The sequence below is a fragment of the Tenrec ecaudatus genome, chromosome 4 (assembly GCF_050624435.1).
Source record: "Tenrec ecaudatus isolate mTenEca1 chromosome 4, mTenEca1.hap1, whole genome shotgun sequence".
NCBI classification, from domain to species: Eukaryota; Metazoa; Chordata; class Mammalia; order Afrosoricida; family Tenrecidae; genus Tenrec; species Tenrec ecaudatus.
Genome location: NC_134533.1, coordinates 197,538,268 through 197,554,071, shown reverse-complemented (window position 1 = coordinate 197,554,071; position 15,804 = coordinate 197,538,268). Strand labels below are relative to the sequence as shown.

General features: G+C 45.6%; 1 long non-coding RNA gene and 1 other non-coding gene across 2 annotated transcripts in view; both read left to right on the top strand.

The window, feature by feature from the left end:
- The first annotated feature begins 7,249 nt into the window (after positions 1 to 7,249).
- Positions 7,250 to 7,392, top strand: LOC142447748 (small nucleolar RNA SNORA48). Its single transcript, XR_012784404.1, has one exon. It is a non-coding gene; the product is annotated as a small nucleolar RNA SNORA48 (small nucleolar RNA).
- A 1,139-nt stretch (positions 7,393 to 8,531) lies between these two features.
- The window catches only part of LOC142447265 (uncharacterized), a 38,236-nt gene continuing 30,963 nt past the window's right edge, over positions 8,532 to 15,804 (top strand). Inside the window, exon 1 of the long non-coding RNA XR_012784057.1 lies at positions 8,532 to 10,055. This is a non-coding gene — a long non-coding RNA (uncharacterized LOC142447265). The remainder of the gene's footprint in view (positions 10,056 to 15,804) is intronic.

Below are 15,804 nucleotides of genomic sequence, written 5' to 3'. Positions count from 1 at the left end.
AGTAATACCCTTGCTTTTCAATACTCGCAAGAGGTTTTGTGCGGCAGATTCACCCAATGCAACACATCTTTTGATCTCTTGACTGCTGCTTCCATAAGCATTGAATCAAAAGAAATTGACAACCTTTTCTCCATTTGTTGTGATGTTACCTATTGGCCCAGTTGTGAGGATCTTGGTCTTCTATATCTTGGACTGTAAACCATACAGAAGGCGGCAACCCTTGATCTTCAACAGCAAGTGCCTCAAGTCCTCCTCACTTTCAGCAGGCAAGGTTGAGTCATCTGCATATTGCAGGTTGTTAATAAGACTTCCTACAATCCTGATCCACCTCCTTCATGTAATTCAGTTTCTCTGATACTTTGCCCAGCATGAAGATTGAACAAGCGGTGAGAGGACACAAGCCTGATGCACATCGTTCCCGATGTGAAACCGTGCAGTATTCCTTGTTCTCTTGGTCCATGTACAAGTTCTCCATGAGCACAATCAAGTGTTCTCGAATCCCCGTTCTTCTCAGGGTTAGCCATAGTTTATTATGGTCCACACAGTCGATGCCTTGGCATAGTCAGTAAAACACAAGGAAACCTCTTTCTGGTATTCTCTGCTTTGAGCCAAGATCCTTCTGACATCAGCAATAGCCCTTGTTCTACATCTTCTTCTGAATCTGACCTGAACCTCTAGCAGTTCCCTGTCAATGTACTGCTGAACCCATTGTTGAATGGTCTTCAGCAAAATTTTGCATATATGCAATATCAATGTTGGTGACCTTTCTTTGGAATGGGCACAGATAGGAATCTTCAGTTGACCAAGTAGCTGTCTTCCAAATTTCCTGGCACATACAAATTTCCAGTGCTTCATTAGCTTTTTAAAACATTTCGATTAGCTATCTCTTGAAATGGTGGAAGTCGATGACTACTTTGTATTTCAGCTTCTCCTGATGCTTCCGGCATCATTCAATATTTTGCACATAGAATCTTTCTGTATTGCAACTCAAGGCTTGAATTTTTTTTCTTGAGTTCTTTCCATTTCAGATATGATGAGTGTGTTCTTTTTATTCGGTTTTCTAATTCTTGGTCTTTGCATATTTCCTTATAATACTTGGCACTGCCTTCGCAAGCTGTCCTTTGAAATTTTCTATTCAGCTCTTTGACTTCATCCTTTCTGCCATTTGCTTTAGCTTCTCTACAGTTAGAGCAAGTTTCAGGGTCTCCTCTGATATCCACTTTGATCCTTTCTTTTAATGACCTTTTGCTTTTTTCATGTATGATATTCTTGATGTTATCCCACAGCTCATCAGGTCTCCTATCCTTAATGTTCCATGCACCAAATCTGTTCTTGAAATTCAGGTAGGATAAACTTAAGATTATATTTTGGCTCTTGTGGACTTGTTTTAATTTTCTTCAGTCTTATCCTGAACTTAACATATGAGCAGTTGATGGTCTGTTCCATAGTCAACCCCTGGCCTGGTTTTAGCCGCTGATACGGAGGTTCTCCATCGTATCTTCCCACATATGTGGTCCTTTTGATTTCTGTGTATACCATCTGGGGAACTCCATCTGTATAGTCTCCTTTTGTGTCATTGAAAAATGGTATTTGCAATGAACAGATCATTAGTTTTGCAAAATTCTATCATATAATCTCCAGCTTCATTGCTATTACTGAGATCCTATACTCCAACTACTGCTCCTTCTCCTGTTTCCAACTTTTGCATTCCAATCGTCAATAATTATCAATGCATCTTGATTGCATGTTTATAATCAATTTCTGACTTAAGTTCTTGATAGAATTCTTCAGTTTCTTCATCATTGGCTTTTGTGGTTGGCATAAATTTGAATAATACTTGCATTGATTGGATTTTCTGGAAGGCAAATAGATATAATCCTATCAAGACATTGTACTTCATGGTTGATTTGCAGTATCCTTTTTGAGAATGATTGTCATTTCTCTTGATTGTGTTATTCCTGGCATAGTAAACCATGTGATTTTCTGACTCAGAATGGCCAATATCAATCTATGTCAGTTCACTAATGCCAAGGATATCGATCTTTATGTTTTCCATTTCTTTTTTGACCACTTCCAATTTTCCTATTTCCATACTTAGCACATTCCGAGTTTCAATCATTAGCAGAGTTTTGCAGCTGTTCCTCCTTAACTTGGGTTGTGCCCTATCAGCAAATAAATGTCCCAAAGACTCTACTCCCGTAGGTGTTTTCTGACTCACATGACCATGATGGACTCCACTCTGAGAAACTAGCTCTTCCTCAGTCATATTTCAAGTGTCCTCTGACCTGAGGGGCCCTCTTGTGGCACTATCTCCCACAAAGTTCTGCCTCCATTCATTAGGCCCTCAATCTCTGATAATGTTTTGAAGTGACCCTGTATAAGGTGATGAAAACGATACTATCCCTATGTAGTCTTCGAAATAACACACCGTCTGTTCATGTAAATCGTGTAAAACAGCACGCAAACCTCAATGGGAAAACATTCTACAAAAAATAACTAAACAATGACAACAAACCAAACTCTGCCATCAAATCAATCGCCACTTCTAGGGAACAGAGAGGAGAGGGGAGAGCATTCCAGAGCATTTCCAAGGCCATCCGTCTTACAGCCGTGGACCCTCACATCTTTCTCCTGGAGCTCCGCTGGTGGATTCAAAACACCCACCTTTGAGTTAGCAGCTAACTAGTACTCCTCAAAATGAATACTAGGGCTAACTAGTATTCCTGAAAACTAGTAGTAGAGCTAACTAGTAGTCCTCAAAATGGTTACTTCCTCTGCCCGGGTGTGGTAGTGGGTTGTGCATAGTCCTCCTAACCACAAAGGCAGCAGTTTGCAACTACCAACCTCTCTGGAGAGAGTGGAATTCTGTAGAGATCTACGACCTTGGAAACCCACAGGGGAAGTTCTACTCTGTCCTATAGGGTTTCTATGAGTCAGGAAAGTTGGGGTCATCAGACACAGGGAAGATTGAGAAACTGGCCACCAAGAGTTGCCCAAGAGACATGACAATGGATATAATACAGCATCCTGGATAGGGTCCTGACAAGGATTTAAGGTAAAAACGAAATAAATCTGAATGAAATTTGACCTTTGGGTAATAAAATATGTCAGTACTGATTAATTGCTAACCAATGCACCACGCTACTATAGATGTTGTGGGAAAAGATGATGCTGTCTACACTCCATAAAGATTTACATTCTTGGAAACCTATAGGGGCAGTTCTACCCTGCCCTATAAGGTCACTGTGAGATTGACTCGATGGCAGTGAGTTTGGAATTAATTCAGATGTTAGAAATATGGGAAAGTGGTGGGATAGATGGTAACTTTATCTTTGCAATTTTTTTGTGAGTATATCTAAAATGTGTGGAAAAGGATATCATGCCTGGTGTGTTAGTCTGGGTAGACTAGAGAAACAAATTCATAGACACCCATTTGTATAAGAAAGAGCTTTATATAAAGAGTAATTGTACATTGAGAAAACATCCCAGCCCAGTCCAGATCAAGTCCATAAGTCCGATATTAGCCCATATGTCTGATACCAATCTATGAAATCCTCTTCGGAATCACAAAACACATACAATGATGTTGAATGCAGGAAAATCACAAGCCAGTCGGTGGGAAGTCTTGTGGATCCAGTGGCATTGTAAGCATCTCCGCACTGACAGGGTTCTCCATGTGGCTTCCTCAGCTCCAGGGCTCTAGCATAGCTCCATGTGTCTTGTCTACAGGCATGTCTCACAGGGAGTATGTGTCCCACCTCCAGCAAGCTATTTTTCCTCTAAGTGCCTCCAAATGAGGTCATCAAGCTGCAACCTGATTGACAGGCTAAACTCAACCCCTTCACGCTTAAGTCTGAAATTGGCAACAGCTGATGCAGCTACCCCAGTTGGTAAAGAGGAGGGGCAGTGAGAAAGAGGAAGGTCCTCAAGGAGATGGACTGACACTGCGGCGGCAGCACTGGACTCAGGCAAAGGAACGATGGTGAAGCGGATGCAGGATCATGCAGTGTGTTGTTCTGTTGTGCACAGGATCGCTGTTGATTGGATCTGATTCGATGGCACCTAATAACAACAACAAAAATTCTAGGGGGGGGGGATCAGGAGGATGCAGCTGGTAAAGCCCAAACTGAAGGAAACCACATGAATACTTAACCTGCTTTTGTCAATCATGAAGAAAACGGGAGAAGGAGAGATGGAGGCAGAGCTATAAATATAAAGAGTTTAAGACAATGTATCCATGGAAGCAACATGACTTTATTTGAACTTAAGTTGAATAAACTTGAAAAATGTGCCATTGGTAGAAATGTAAACGTTGATTGTATGCTTATAGGAATTATTGATGTACTCTTTAGAGAAAATAATTCTTTGTGTATGTGTTTGAGACTCTTTTAGAGATCTATACTGAAATATTTTCAAACGAGATAATATGATAAGAGAAGATAACCCAGTGATGGGAGACCGTGGGAGGGTATAAATAAAATAAGATTGTCCATGAATCGATTATTTTTGAAGCTGGGTGATGGGACCATGAGGAGCTGATTATATTATTCTCTTTCCTTTTATATATGTTTGATGTTTTCCTTGGTAAACTGTTAAAAATATAAAGATCTTTAACTTCTCCTGAAGGTAAAGGTCATAATTTACATTTGAATAAAGCTTTGCATTTCACAAAATCCTTTCATCAACAGGATGCCTTTGGTCCAGGAGAGGGAGGGAGGGGCAGAGGCCTCCTCTCCCATGTTACCCTTCCAGAGAGGGAAAAGTCTAAGGCCCACTGGCTCTGGCTGGCAGCTCTCTGCTAGTGCCACCTCCTTCACCCCATCCAAAAGTTCTTCCAAGACAGTTCTCACATCCTGGTGTCTAAGGAGCCTCTGGCTGTACTTCCCCATGCAGACCCGTTTGTCCTGGCAGTCCATGGCAACTTGAACCTCCTTCACCCCAGAATGAGCTTTGCCTCTTGTGCTATCTACTGTTGAATCAACAAACGACCCCCACATTGAGCTGCCTAACACTGCATTTTACAATCGCTGTGGGTCAAGAATTCAGGGATGACTTGGCTGGGAGTGTGTGGCCCAGTGTCTCCCAAGGTGTGTTAGTTCACATGGCAGCAGGAGCTGAAGTCAAGTGAAAGCTTCACATTTGCTTCCCAGGTGTTTCACTCACATAGCTGTCGGGTCGGTGGCCACTCTTGGCAAGAGTCCTCAGTTTCCCATCACACAGATATCTCCCATGGGGGTGTGTAAGGGTGTGTACAACACCACGGCTGGCTTGCTCCAGAGTGAGTGAGTCAAGAGAAAGCATGGTGAGATTCATAATGTCTTGGACCACCTTAACATCAGAAGGCACACATGACCACGTCGACAGCACTCTAGTCAATTTATATGTCCTGTCTAGCTGTCATTCCTTATGTGACGTATTCTGCACCCTCTGCCTGTGCTATAATTCCACTTAGGAGCCCTGGTGGCATAGCGATTGTGACAGTTACATCATCTGTCGACTTGCCAAAGGGTGGAGTTTAGCCTGTCAATCAGGTCACAGCTTGAGGACCTCATTTTGGAGGGACTACGGAGATAAATAGTTCACTGGAGGCTAGATACATGCTTACTCTGCTTCCTCTTTCTGTTGACAAGCCACATGGAGCTACACTGATGGCAGCCACAGCCCTGGAACTGGAGGAGCCATGTGGAGATACACACCAGTGCTGAGATGCTTCCACCGCCACTGAATCCACAAGGTTTTCCACCCACTAGCCAGTGATTTTCCTACATTCAGTGTCACTGGCTGTGTTGTGTGAGTCTGAAGAGGACTTTATAGACTGGTATCAGACATATGGTCCAATATCAGACTTATACACTTGATCTGGACTGAGCTGGGATGTTTTCTAAACATACAATTACTCTTTATCTAAAGCTCTTACAAGTGTTTGTGAATTTCTTTCTCTACTCTACCCAGACTAACAGTGCTACGTTGGACTTTGATCTGCCATGTCAACAGTTCAAACCCGCCCGGCACCCTGCGGAGAAAGATGGGCCTTTCTACCCCTTTAAAGAGAGGGTCGCTACGAGTTGGCATCAACTGGATGACAGTGTTTGGTTTTGTGGTTTATTATGATCCCATTTTGGAAGGGAGTGCTCTGTTACAGGATTGAGGTGGGGTTAAACTGTGACCTTGGTAGAGGCTGTGAACCAAGTCACCCCCTTTGTTTCCTGGGGAGCATCTCGAAGGCTACACTCTTGCGTGACTTAGCCCACAACTGTCAATTTCCCTGGGCGATGATGCTCAGCTAAAAGACAAAACCACGCTTCCATTAGAGTCAGCCCGCAGTGTATACGAGCCATTTTGGACCCCAAGAGAAATCCTTGAGCCATCTGCAGAACAGGACCAAGAGCTCTTGTCTGCAGTGGAGGAGGCTGCGGAGACAAGAAGCATCAGAGACTGGGCATGGAGACTCAGAGGAGCAGCCCCAAGACTGTGGGGTCCCTTCTCAGCTGGCCTGAGACCAGGGGAATGTGAGGCAGAGTGACAGGCTGGCCTCCTGGCCTGGGGAGGTTTTTCCCAATCCCTTGTTTATGTAGTAAATCCTTATTTATAATATCACTCAAATCGTGCACCTAAACACAGTGCCTAATAACAGCATGGGGACTCAGTACACGCTGATCTGAAAGCCAGGAACAAACCTGCCCAGCTCTGTGGGAGAGTTGCTCAGGCCACGCAGCAACGCCTTGAAACATGTTTCTCTGCATTTTCCAACAAATTCCCTGAAAGAACAGATTTCATTGTCTCACAGTCTGGACCCTGCGAGTCTAAATTCAGCATGTTTTCCGTACCCTGGTCTCTCTGCTTTAGGGGAAGCTCCAGTGTCTCCTCCAGTTTATAATGGCCCTGGGCATCTCCTGGCCTGCTTTGGCTTGGAGATGAATGTTGGCATCTTCCCCAGATGTGCTTCTGTTTCCTTGTCTGCTCTTCCCTGTTGTAAGCCACCACTCAGCACGGCTTGCCACACACGCTACTCTGGGGCAGCCTCATGGACTGAATTAATCAAATCACCCATGAAAACTTGATTTCCGAAAAAAGTCACCTTCGCAGGTTCAGGAGTCAGGACTTAGGCAAATCTCTCTGGAGGGCATACATTTAATCCACAGTGCTGAAAGTTGGACAACACGGAGTTCAGTGGCTCATGGTTCACATGGACCCATCTGAGAAAGGATATTAGGATTGTGTTTTGTTTTTCCCATAAGAAGTTATAATGAACCCTGGCTATGGGCAAAGAGACACCTGACTGGTGTTGGTGCTCTTCTATCAGTCTGGGACAGAGCCAACTTGAAGTCCTTTGTTCCTCCTAGCTTGATGCCTGGATTGTGGCCAGAGCTGTTTCAGGCCTAGGGCACATTAAAAAAAAAAAAAAAGTCATGTCATTCAGTGAGGAAAAACACTCCCCCGCCCCTGACCACAGAGATTTGCAAAGCCAATGCCCCAAAGGACAAAGCTCAGTCATTTGCTAAGAGATGTTAGGGAAACGGCATGGAAGTCATATCAGGAGAAGGAAGGCACAGTGATTGGCTGATTGTGACAATAATGCTGTACAACAACCAGGCACAAAATCTGAGCCGCAGACAGCAATACGTCTGATTTTGCTCAGGAATTGGCTGCTCACTTGAGCTAAACTCAAAAATCTCACTGCCATCAAATTGATGTCGACCCATAGTGAGCCTATAGGCCAGGGTAGAACTTCCCTCTTGATTTCTGAGATTGTAATTCTTTTTTTAAAAATTTTTATTAGGAGCTCTTACATATATAATTATAATCCATAGGTTCATTAGATCAAGTGTAGTTGTACAATTGCTGCCATTATCGTTTTCAATACATTTTCTTTCTTCTTGAACTCCTTGACATCAGCTCCACTTTCTCCCCTCTATCCCTCACTCTCCCATCCCCCTGAACTCTTAATATATATTATTGTTTAAGGGTGTTTTTTTTGTGCCATAACTTACACCTTCCAATGTATCCATTCACCCGAGATTGTAATTCTTTGCAGGAGTAGAAAGCCCCGTCTCAGGAAGAGCAGCTGGTGGTTTCGAACCGCTGGCCTTGCTGATTGCAACCCAACACATAACCACTACATTACCAGGGCTCCATTAGTGACTCTCCTTTATTCTGGCTGGCACAGCTTTATCTCATACTATGGACTGGCAGGAGAAGCCCGGTTCCACTGGCTTGTTCCTTCTAGGACAGTGATTCTCAACCTTCCTAATGCCATGACCCTTTAATACAGTTCCTCATGTGGTGACCCCCAACCATAAAATTATTTTAGTGGCTACTTCATAACTAATTTTGCTACTGTTATGAATCGGGTGACCCCTGTGAAAGGTTCGTTTGGCCCCCAAAGGGGTTGAGACCCACAGGTTAAGATCCGCTGGACAGTAAAATATGACAAAATAATAATTTATAAATTATCAAGGGTTCATGAGGGAGGGGGAGTGGGGAGGGAGGGGAAAATGAGGAGCTGGTGCTAGGGGCTTACGTGGAGAGCAAATGTTTTGAGAATGATGAGGGTAATGAATGTACAAATGTGCGTCACACAATTTATGTATAGATGGATTGTGTTAAGAGTTGTATGAGCCCCCAACAAAATGTTTTAAAAAAAACAATCGCTGGTCTAGGAGACCATTTTCAACCTCATGAGTGCTTCCTTCATTTGAGCCAAAGCTTGTTCCGAGGCCAAACTCAAAGGGGTGGGGAGATGCATTCCTCCCACAGAGGGCAGACTGTTGGGGAGCTACAAGCAGAACTAAGGGTTGTCCCCCCACATGCCAAAGTCTCCCTCCCCCATTACAGGAAGTTGGACGCTGCTTAAGGCTAGAGGGCATGCTCACTTTCAGGTCTTTGAGACAAGAAGCTAGTACACCTGGGTAGGGTGGACCGCACCTCCCAAACGGGGGGTGGGGGGAGGCACTAAAAAGCCAGAAGATTTTTCTCTCCCAAGGCTGCTACACACAGCTCAGCTCAGCACGGGGGTGCCGCGTCCTCCTTCTCTCTCCCCGGCTTGCGTTCAGTTACTGTAACGCCCGAAACGACTTCTATCCTTCACAAAACCAACTTGGATCACAAATCAGGCTATGGCATGAATTCTTTCTTGCGTGAAACCAAGGACTGAGCTATTTCTCCCATGAGCGAGACCTAACGGAACGATAACATGACAAAGCAACTTGGGGACCAGTGAATCAGGAGCAAAGACTCCCTCTATTCACGCAGGAAGAAGCCACGGGATTTAGGAAAGAAAAAAGTTTCTGTTGCAAGCTTGTCTTCTAAATAAAACGACTTGGTAGCTAGAGACAGGAACCAGGGCTGCTCCTCTGCATACCAAGGGTCTCTTACCGCCACCCCCTCCCCAGGAATTTGGAAGCCAATGAAGGCTAAGGGGCATGTGCCAATTCAGGCCGGAGCCAGGGAGGCAGTACACCTGGTTGGGCCCAAAATAGGCCAGGTGGCCTTAATTCAGCCAGTGGGTTCAATCAGTACCATCGACCACGCCTCCCAGCCGAAGGCCTAAAGGCCGAACTTAGAGCCCACCTGGCTCTGTTCAGCTGCTTCTCTGCTTTCTGCTTGGCCTTGCGGTGGTCTCTCTCTCCCGCCTCAGGCTGCCGTGTGTGGGTGTGCAGTCCATGAGGTTGCCTATGTTCAGTTTAACTGTAAAACCTGAAATTTCTTCAGTCCTTCATAAAAACCACTTGGATCACCAACCAGGCTTCGACGTGAATCCCTTCTCCTCCGCGGCCAAGAACCAAGGTATCACCTAACCGAGAAGCCTCATAAAACCAACTTTGAAAATGCGTGCTGGAGACAAAAATGCAATTCCACCTCCATATTAATGACTATGAGCCTCCTTGTGAGTTCAAAAGCATAGGTTGTTGTTGAGCCAATTTTTGACTTTCCTCCCGAGTGCTGGAAGAACGGAGCTTCCCTAAAAGTGCTGGCAGTGACGCGGACTTCGGAGCTGCTCGGGCAGGTTGCTGAAACAGGCTGAGCTGCTGATGGGCGATTCCCCCATACTCAAGGTAAGGCTGGGCTTTCCTGTGCGCACTTCCCACACAGTGTGATGAACAGCACGTGAAACTCTTCATTACAGATTATTCCACACTTACCGTGCTTGCCGGGTACTCTCTGCCCTTCAGGGTTGGAACTCTGAAAGGAGGCTTTGATCCTCTAGGGAAGCGCTGTGGGACTGGGAAAGACACATGCCTGCCACACCTAGACGCCAAGTCTTGGGTGTAGTGAGAAATAGGAAATTCACACGCTCGCATGTGAGCACAAGTCGTCAGTGCTCCCCTTGCTTCTTGGGGAGTCTGGCACCCAGCCAGCGCTGTAGAAGGTGAAATACAAGCTCATGTCCCTGCATTTCTTTAATTGAAGTAAGGCTCTCCCACAGGCCTCCTCCCCCCTCTGACCAGCCTTGGGAAACTGTGTTTTATCATCACAATAGAATGCAGGCTTGTAGGTGCCCTTAGGCCCATTCTTGGTTAAACTACCCCTCTCCATTTGAGAGAGAAGCAGTGAGGCTTCTTACCAGGCTTCTTACCTCCTTACCAGGGAGGCTGGGATCATAAAACAAGATGCCTAAGACTTTGCCTAGATAGACTCTTAATTTTCTTCTGTCCATACGGCGTACTTAGTGGTATGTGAATTTTTAGCTTGTTTTTTCGCTTTGTGTGTTCCTCTTCCCAAATGATGGAAAAGCCTTGGCCCGAGACCAACCCCCACTGCAGTAGCATGGACCACTTTTTTGAAAGGCTCCCTCAGCAGTCTGGGCTAGCCTGAAAAATAAACACTTCACCTAACTGAATTGGACGTTGTAGTGGTCTTTTCACTCGAACCCGCAACAGAGGCAAAGCTGGTCCCAAGAGCTGCTCGCTCCATGGCTCGCTCTGCGCACAGCTGACTACCAGCTAGTTTCGAGACCAGTGCTGGGGGGAAAGGGGTAGCTGTGATTTATCCTCTGGAATGTGTTTGCAGTGGTAATAGGGGACTTAGAAGACGATGGAAATCTTCAGGGAAGAAACTGAAAAGGTAGAAAATCAGGCAGTCTAACTATAAAGTTAATCCTGTCTCACAAAGTGTATAGCGCTTCCATTTAGACCAATTATACGTATATATCAAAGTCCATATAAGTTATATATAAATGAGTTGTATATGAGTTATATATGATATATAATATATGTATATAATATATATGATATATATTATATCAAAGTCCATATAAGTTATATATATGAGTTATGTATATAAGTTATATATATATAGATATATGAGTCTGAACATATGGTTACAAAATCCTTGACCCCTTTATGGACTCTGGAAGCGTGAAGCTCTTGTTTCATCAAGTCCTTCCCAGGGCAATACCTTCTGAAGGCAGTGCTTCCATCTCTCCAGTCCTTCCCCAAGGAATTCTGCATTCTTCCATTTACAGCACAGTTTTCCCTCCTGGATAGACCCCCTGTTGTGCTCCTTTGGGATGTTGTTTGAGGCACAAACAGAAGTCTGAAGGGGCAAGATCAAGGCGGTGGAGTGGATGGGATAGGTTGCTCCAAAAGCTCTCATCAGACAGCTCTCGCGTATCTATCGGAGGAGGAGCGGCTGCGCTGCTGTACTGGGGAAGAGAGGTCCCTTGGCACAACTTGCTTGCCTTTCTCTCATCAACACACGGTTCTAAAACCACCTTCATCATAAGCCCCGGTCATTGTTCTGTCTCCTTTGAAAAATCTTTCAAGATGACCCCTTAGGAATTCCTCCTCCTGCCCCAAACAAAATAAAAGCTGTCGCTAACCCCCTGAGCTGACCTCTCTGCCTTGGACGGGCCCAGCGATTCTGTTGGAAGTTACCGCTTTGATTAGACCCTTTGTTGAAGACGCCGAGGGAGACTGAGACAGGTGCATTACTGAGAGAACTTGCCTGCAGCCACCCACTGATGACACAGACACGTTTAAATGTGTATTGTTTGGAATAGATCTATGCCCAAATGAGCAGAGCACCAGTAGCGATGCTTTTTGACTTACCCTTCGAATACTACTTCAGCATGTTGGCAATTTCAGGCCATTTAACCTACTGAATTATTTGTTCTTCACAGTAATCTGATGTGGGAAGGCAACTCAGAGAAAATAGCTTCCCTGGGTCACAACAAATAGCAAGAATAGGTCTAGATTCCAAGTCATCTGATGTCAAATGCAATTCATTTTTCCTTCTAAAGATTGTAGCACACTATCTTAAAAACATTCTTTACCGCGTTTCCGGCCCTAGCTTGCCTGCGCTCATGCTCTTTGCTTCATCTTTGCCCCTTTCCAGTATCCGGGTTGACTGGCCACCTTCCCCCTCTGACACATTAGTGAGCAGTCCCTTCATTTTGAAAGAGAAATGTGGCATTTTCCCCTCCCCTTGAGGGCCTACTTAATTTATCCACCTCCTTTGTCCTCCCAAACCCACTGTGACAACTGGAGCTTTTACAATACACCCTGAGCTTTGGCTGTACTCTCAGTCCCAAAGACATTAAATAATTAACTTAAACCACTCTTTTGTGGGCTTTATCTCTGCATCACCTAAAATAGCCGGTGGCCTTTCCTCAGCTTAAACAGGAAGCAGAAAGGTCAATTGGCATTTGTGAAATGTATATACGTATTTTACAAAGCAGCAGCCTAGCAGGGTCTCTCTTACTCGCTCATCTGTTTCCTAACAAGCAACTTCCTGGGTGGTGGGTTTTTTTTTTGTTTGTTTTTAACTGTTCAGTTGATTTCCTGCTCCATCTTGCGATTTGGCTAGTTATAAGTTATCAGGGACCCTTAGAATTAAAACTGAGAATGGCTGAGGGAGAACACCTTTTCCAATGATAACCTGACAGTGTTCTCATCATCTGAAATCTTGCTTCCCCTGGTGAGCCCAGTGGAAAGGGAGATGTGAGCTGCTTCTACCAGGTGTAGGAGTGGGATACAGAATGGCATATCTTCTGAGATTTCCCTGCTTTGACGCCTGAGGTGTGTAGTGCAGGTCTCAGAAGAGCAAGGTGTCCTCAGGTAGTACCTATCTTCCTCTGACCATCCCAACCAGGGGTACTGTGCCCTGGACCATTGGTAAAAGATGGAAGACACTTGTGTATCTAGACCAGGGGTCCTCAAACTTTTTAAACACGGGGCCAGCTCACTGCCCCGCAGACCTGTTGGAGGGCCGGGCTATAGTTAAAAAAAAAAATACTGTGAACAAATTCCTATGCACACTGCACATATCTTATTTTGAAGTAAAAAACCAAATGGGGCAAAAACCCCCGGTGGGCCATAGTTTGAGGACCCCTGATCTAGACCGTCCCCCTTATTGGCAAACCAAAAAGCATCCTTCCTCCCTAAGGTTATTGAAAACCATCAGCAAGGGGATCCAGACACCTTCCTTAACTTGAGTGTCATCAATTCAAGTCTCAATCAATAAATCTGAGTGGGCAAAAAGGCCAGGGGAGCCCTGCCTGGGGTGTAGGTCTTTTCCCTGTTAGCATGATGGTAGCATCTAGGTCTGCCCCCTCGGAAGGGAGTACCCCCCAGGCCCCTCCATCCTGGGCCTCCCAGACAAAGCTGATTTTCATTGCTTTCCCATGGGAACAGTCATCGATCAAAGGTTTTTGTTAGGGGGTTGTTCCTCCCATGCCTGCGAAACCCCTCCCCCCACCATAAAGGAGGTGGGAAGGAAATCAGGAGACTATTAGAGGCCTGTGAAGACCCCTAATAGAGCATGCTCAGATTCAAGTCCCCAGCCAGGTGGGAGGTACACCTCGGTGGCCCAAACTAGGCCCAGGCTCAGGACCTCACCCGGGTGGGCTTAACCCAGCCAATGGGATCAACCAATACCTTCCAGCAGGCCTTCCCCAGGCAGGGGGTGGGCTAGCATACAGGCAGGGCGCACACTCCTGCCCGCTCTCTGGCTCTCCTGTGCCCGCTCCACACATGTGGGTGCACTGCTCCACGAGGTGACTCATGTCCAGTTGTGAACTTCTGCGCAGCTTGGCACGTTTCCCTGAAATAGCGTGTTCCCTCCTGAGACTCTAAAACCTGAACCTTGTCCGGTCCTTTATAGAAACCCACTTGGATTACAAAACAGGCTTTGGCATGAATTCTTCCATCCAGGGTAGCCAAGAACCGAGTATTTCCCACTCCAGAAACCTGAGTTTGACTTGAGCAACATACTCGAGTCCTGAATTCTGGAAGATCTCAGATCCCACCCCCAGAAGCCAATATGTGAGGCAGGCCCTTCCCATTCCAGACCCTTGGTGGGGGGGGTGGGGTGGCAGTGAGAGCACCCGATGACACCTGGCTCTCTCAGTAGGACCCATTTCCCAGCATACAGGGTGGAAGGGGAGAGGGAGGGTCCCTGACATTGGAAAGAGGTAGGGAGGCCTTGTGCTGTCCCAACACCTCTCTAGTGCAGTGGTTCTCAATCTTCCTAACGCCGTGACCCTTTAATACAGTTCCTCATGTGGTGGCGACCCCCAACCATAACATTATTTTCTTTTTAATCGTTTTATTAGGGGCTCGAACAACTCTTATCCCAATCCATACATACATCAGTTGTGTAAAGCACATTTCACCATTCATTGCCATCATCGTTCTCACAGCATCCTCTCTCCACCCAAGCCCCTGGCATCAGCTCCTCATAGTTCCCCTCCCTCCCCACCCCCCCTCCCTCGTGAACCCTTGATAATTTACACATTATGATTTTGTCATATCTTGCACTGTCCAACATCTCCCTTCACCCACTTTTCTGTTGTCCATCCCCCAGGGAGGAGGTTAGATGTAGATTCTTGTAATTGGTTCCCCCTTTCCACCCCACCCTTCTCCCACCCTCCCAGTATCGCCACTCACACCACTGGTCCTGAAGGGATCATCCGCCCTGGATTCCCTGTGTTTCAAGTTCCTATCTGTACCAGTGTACATCCTCTGGTCTAGCCAGAATTGTAAGGTAGAATTGGGATCATGATAGTAGTGGGTGTGGAGGAAGGAAGCATTTAGGAACTAGAGGAAAGTTGTATGTTTCATCGTTGCTACATTGCACCCTGACTGACTCATATCCTCCCGAGACCCTTCTGTAAGGGGATGTCCAGTGGCCTACAAATGGGCTTTGGGTCCCCACTCCACACTACCCCCCTCATTCACAATGATAGGATTTTTTTGTTCTGATGATGCCTGATACCTGATCCCTTCGACATCTCTTGATCACACAGGCTGGTGTGCTTCTTCCATGTGGGCTTTGTTGCTTCTGAGCTAGATGGCCGCTTGTTTACCTTCAAGCCTTTAAGACCCCAGATGCTATATCTTTTGATAACTAGGCACCATCAGCTTTCTTCACCACATTTGCTTATGCACCAGCTTTGTCTTCAGCAATTGTGTCGGGAAGGTGAGCATCATAGAATGCCAATTTAATAGAACAAAGTATTCTTGCAATGAGGAAGTACTTGAGTGGAGGCCCAATGTCCATCTGCTACCTTAATACTAAACTTATAAATATATGCGCACAGATCTATTTCCCCAATCTCATAAATATATTTACTTATGTGCATGCCTTTATTTAGACCTCTATAAATGCCCTTTGCCTCCTAGCTCTTTCCTCTATTTCCTTTGACTTTCCTCTTGTCCCACTATCATGCTCAGCCTTCATTTGGGTTTCAGTAATTCCTCTCGGTTACATTACCTTTGATCACGCCCTACCAGGCCTCCTACACCCTCCTCACCACCGATTTGGATCACTTGTTGTTCCTGGGTTTATTAACACAGATTCTTT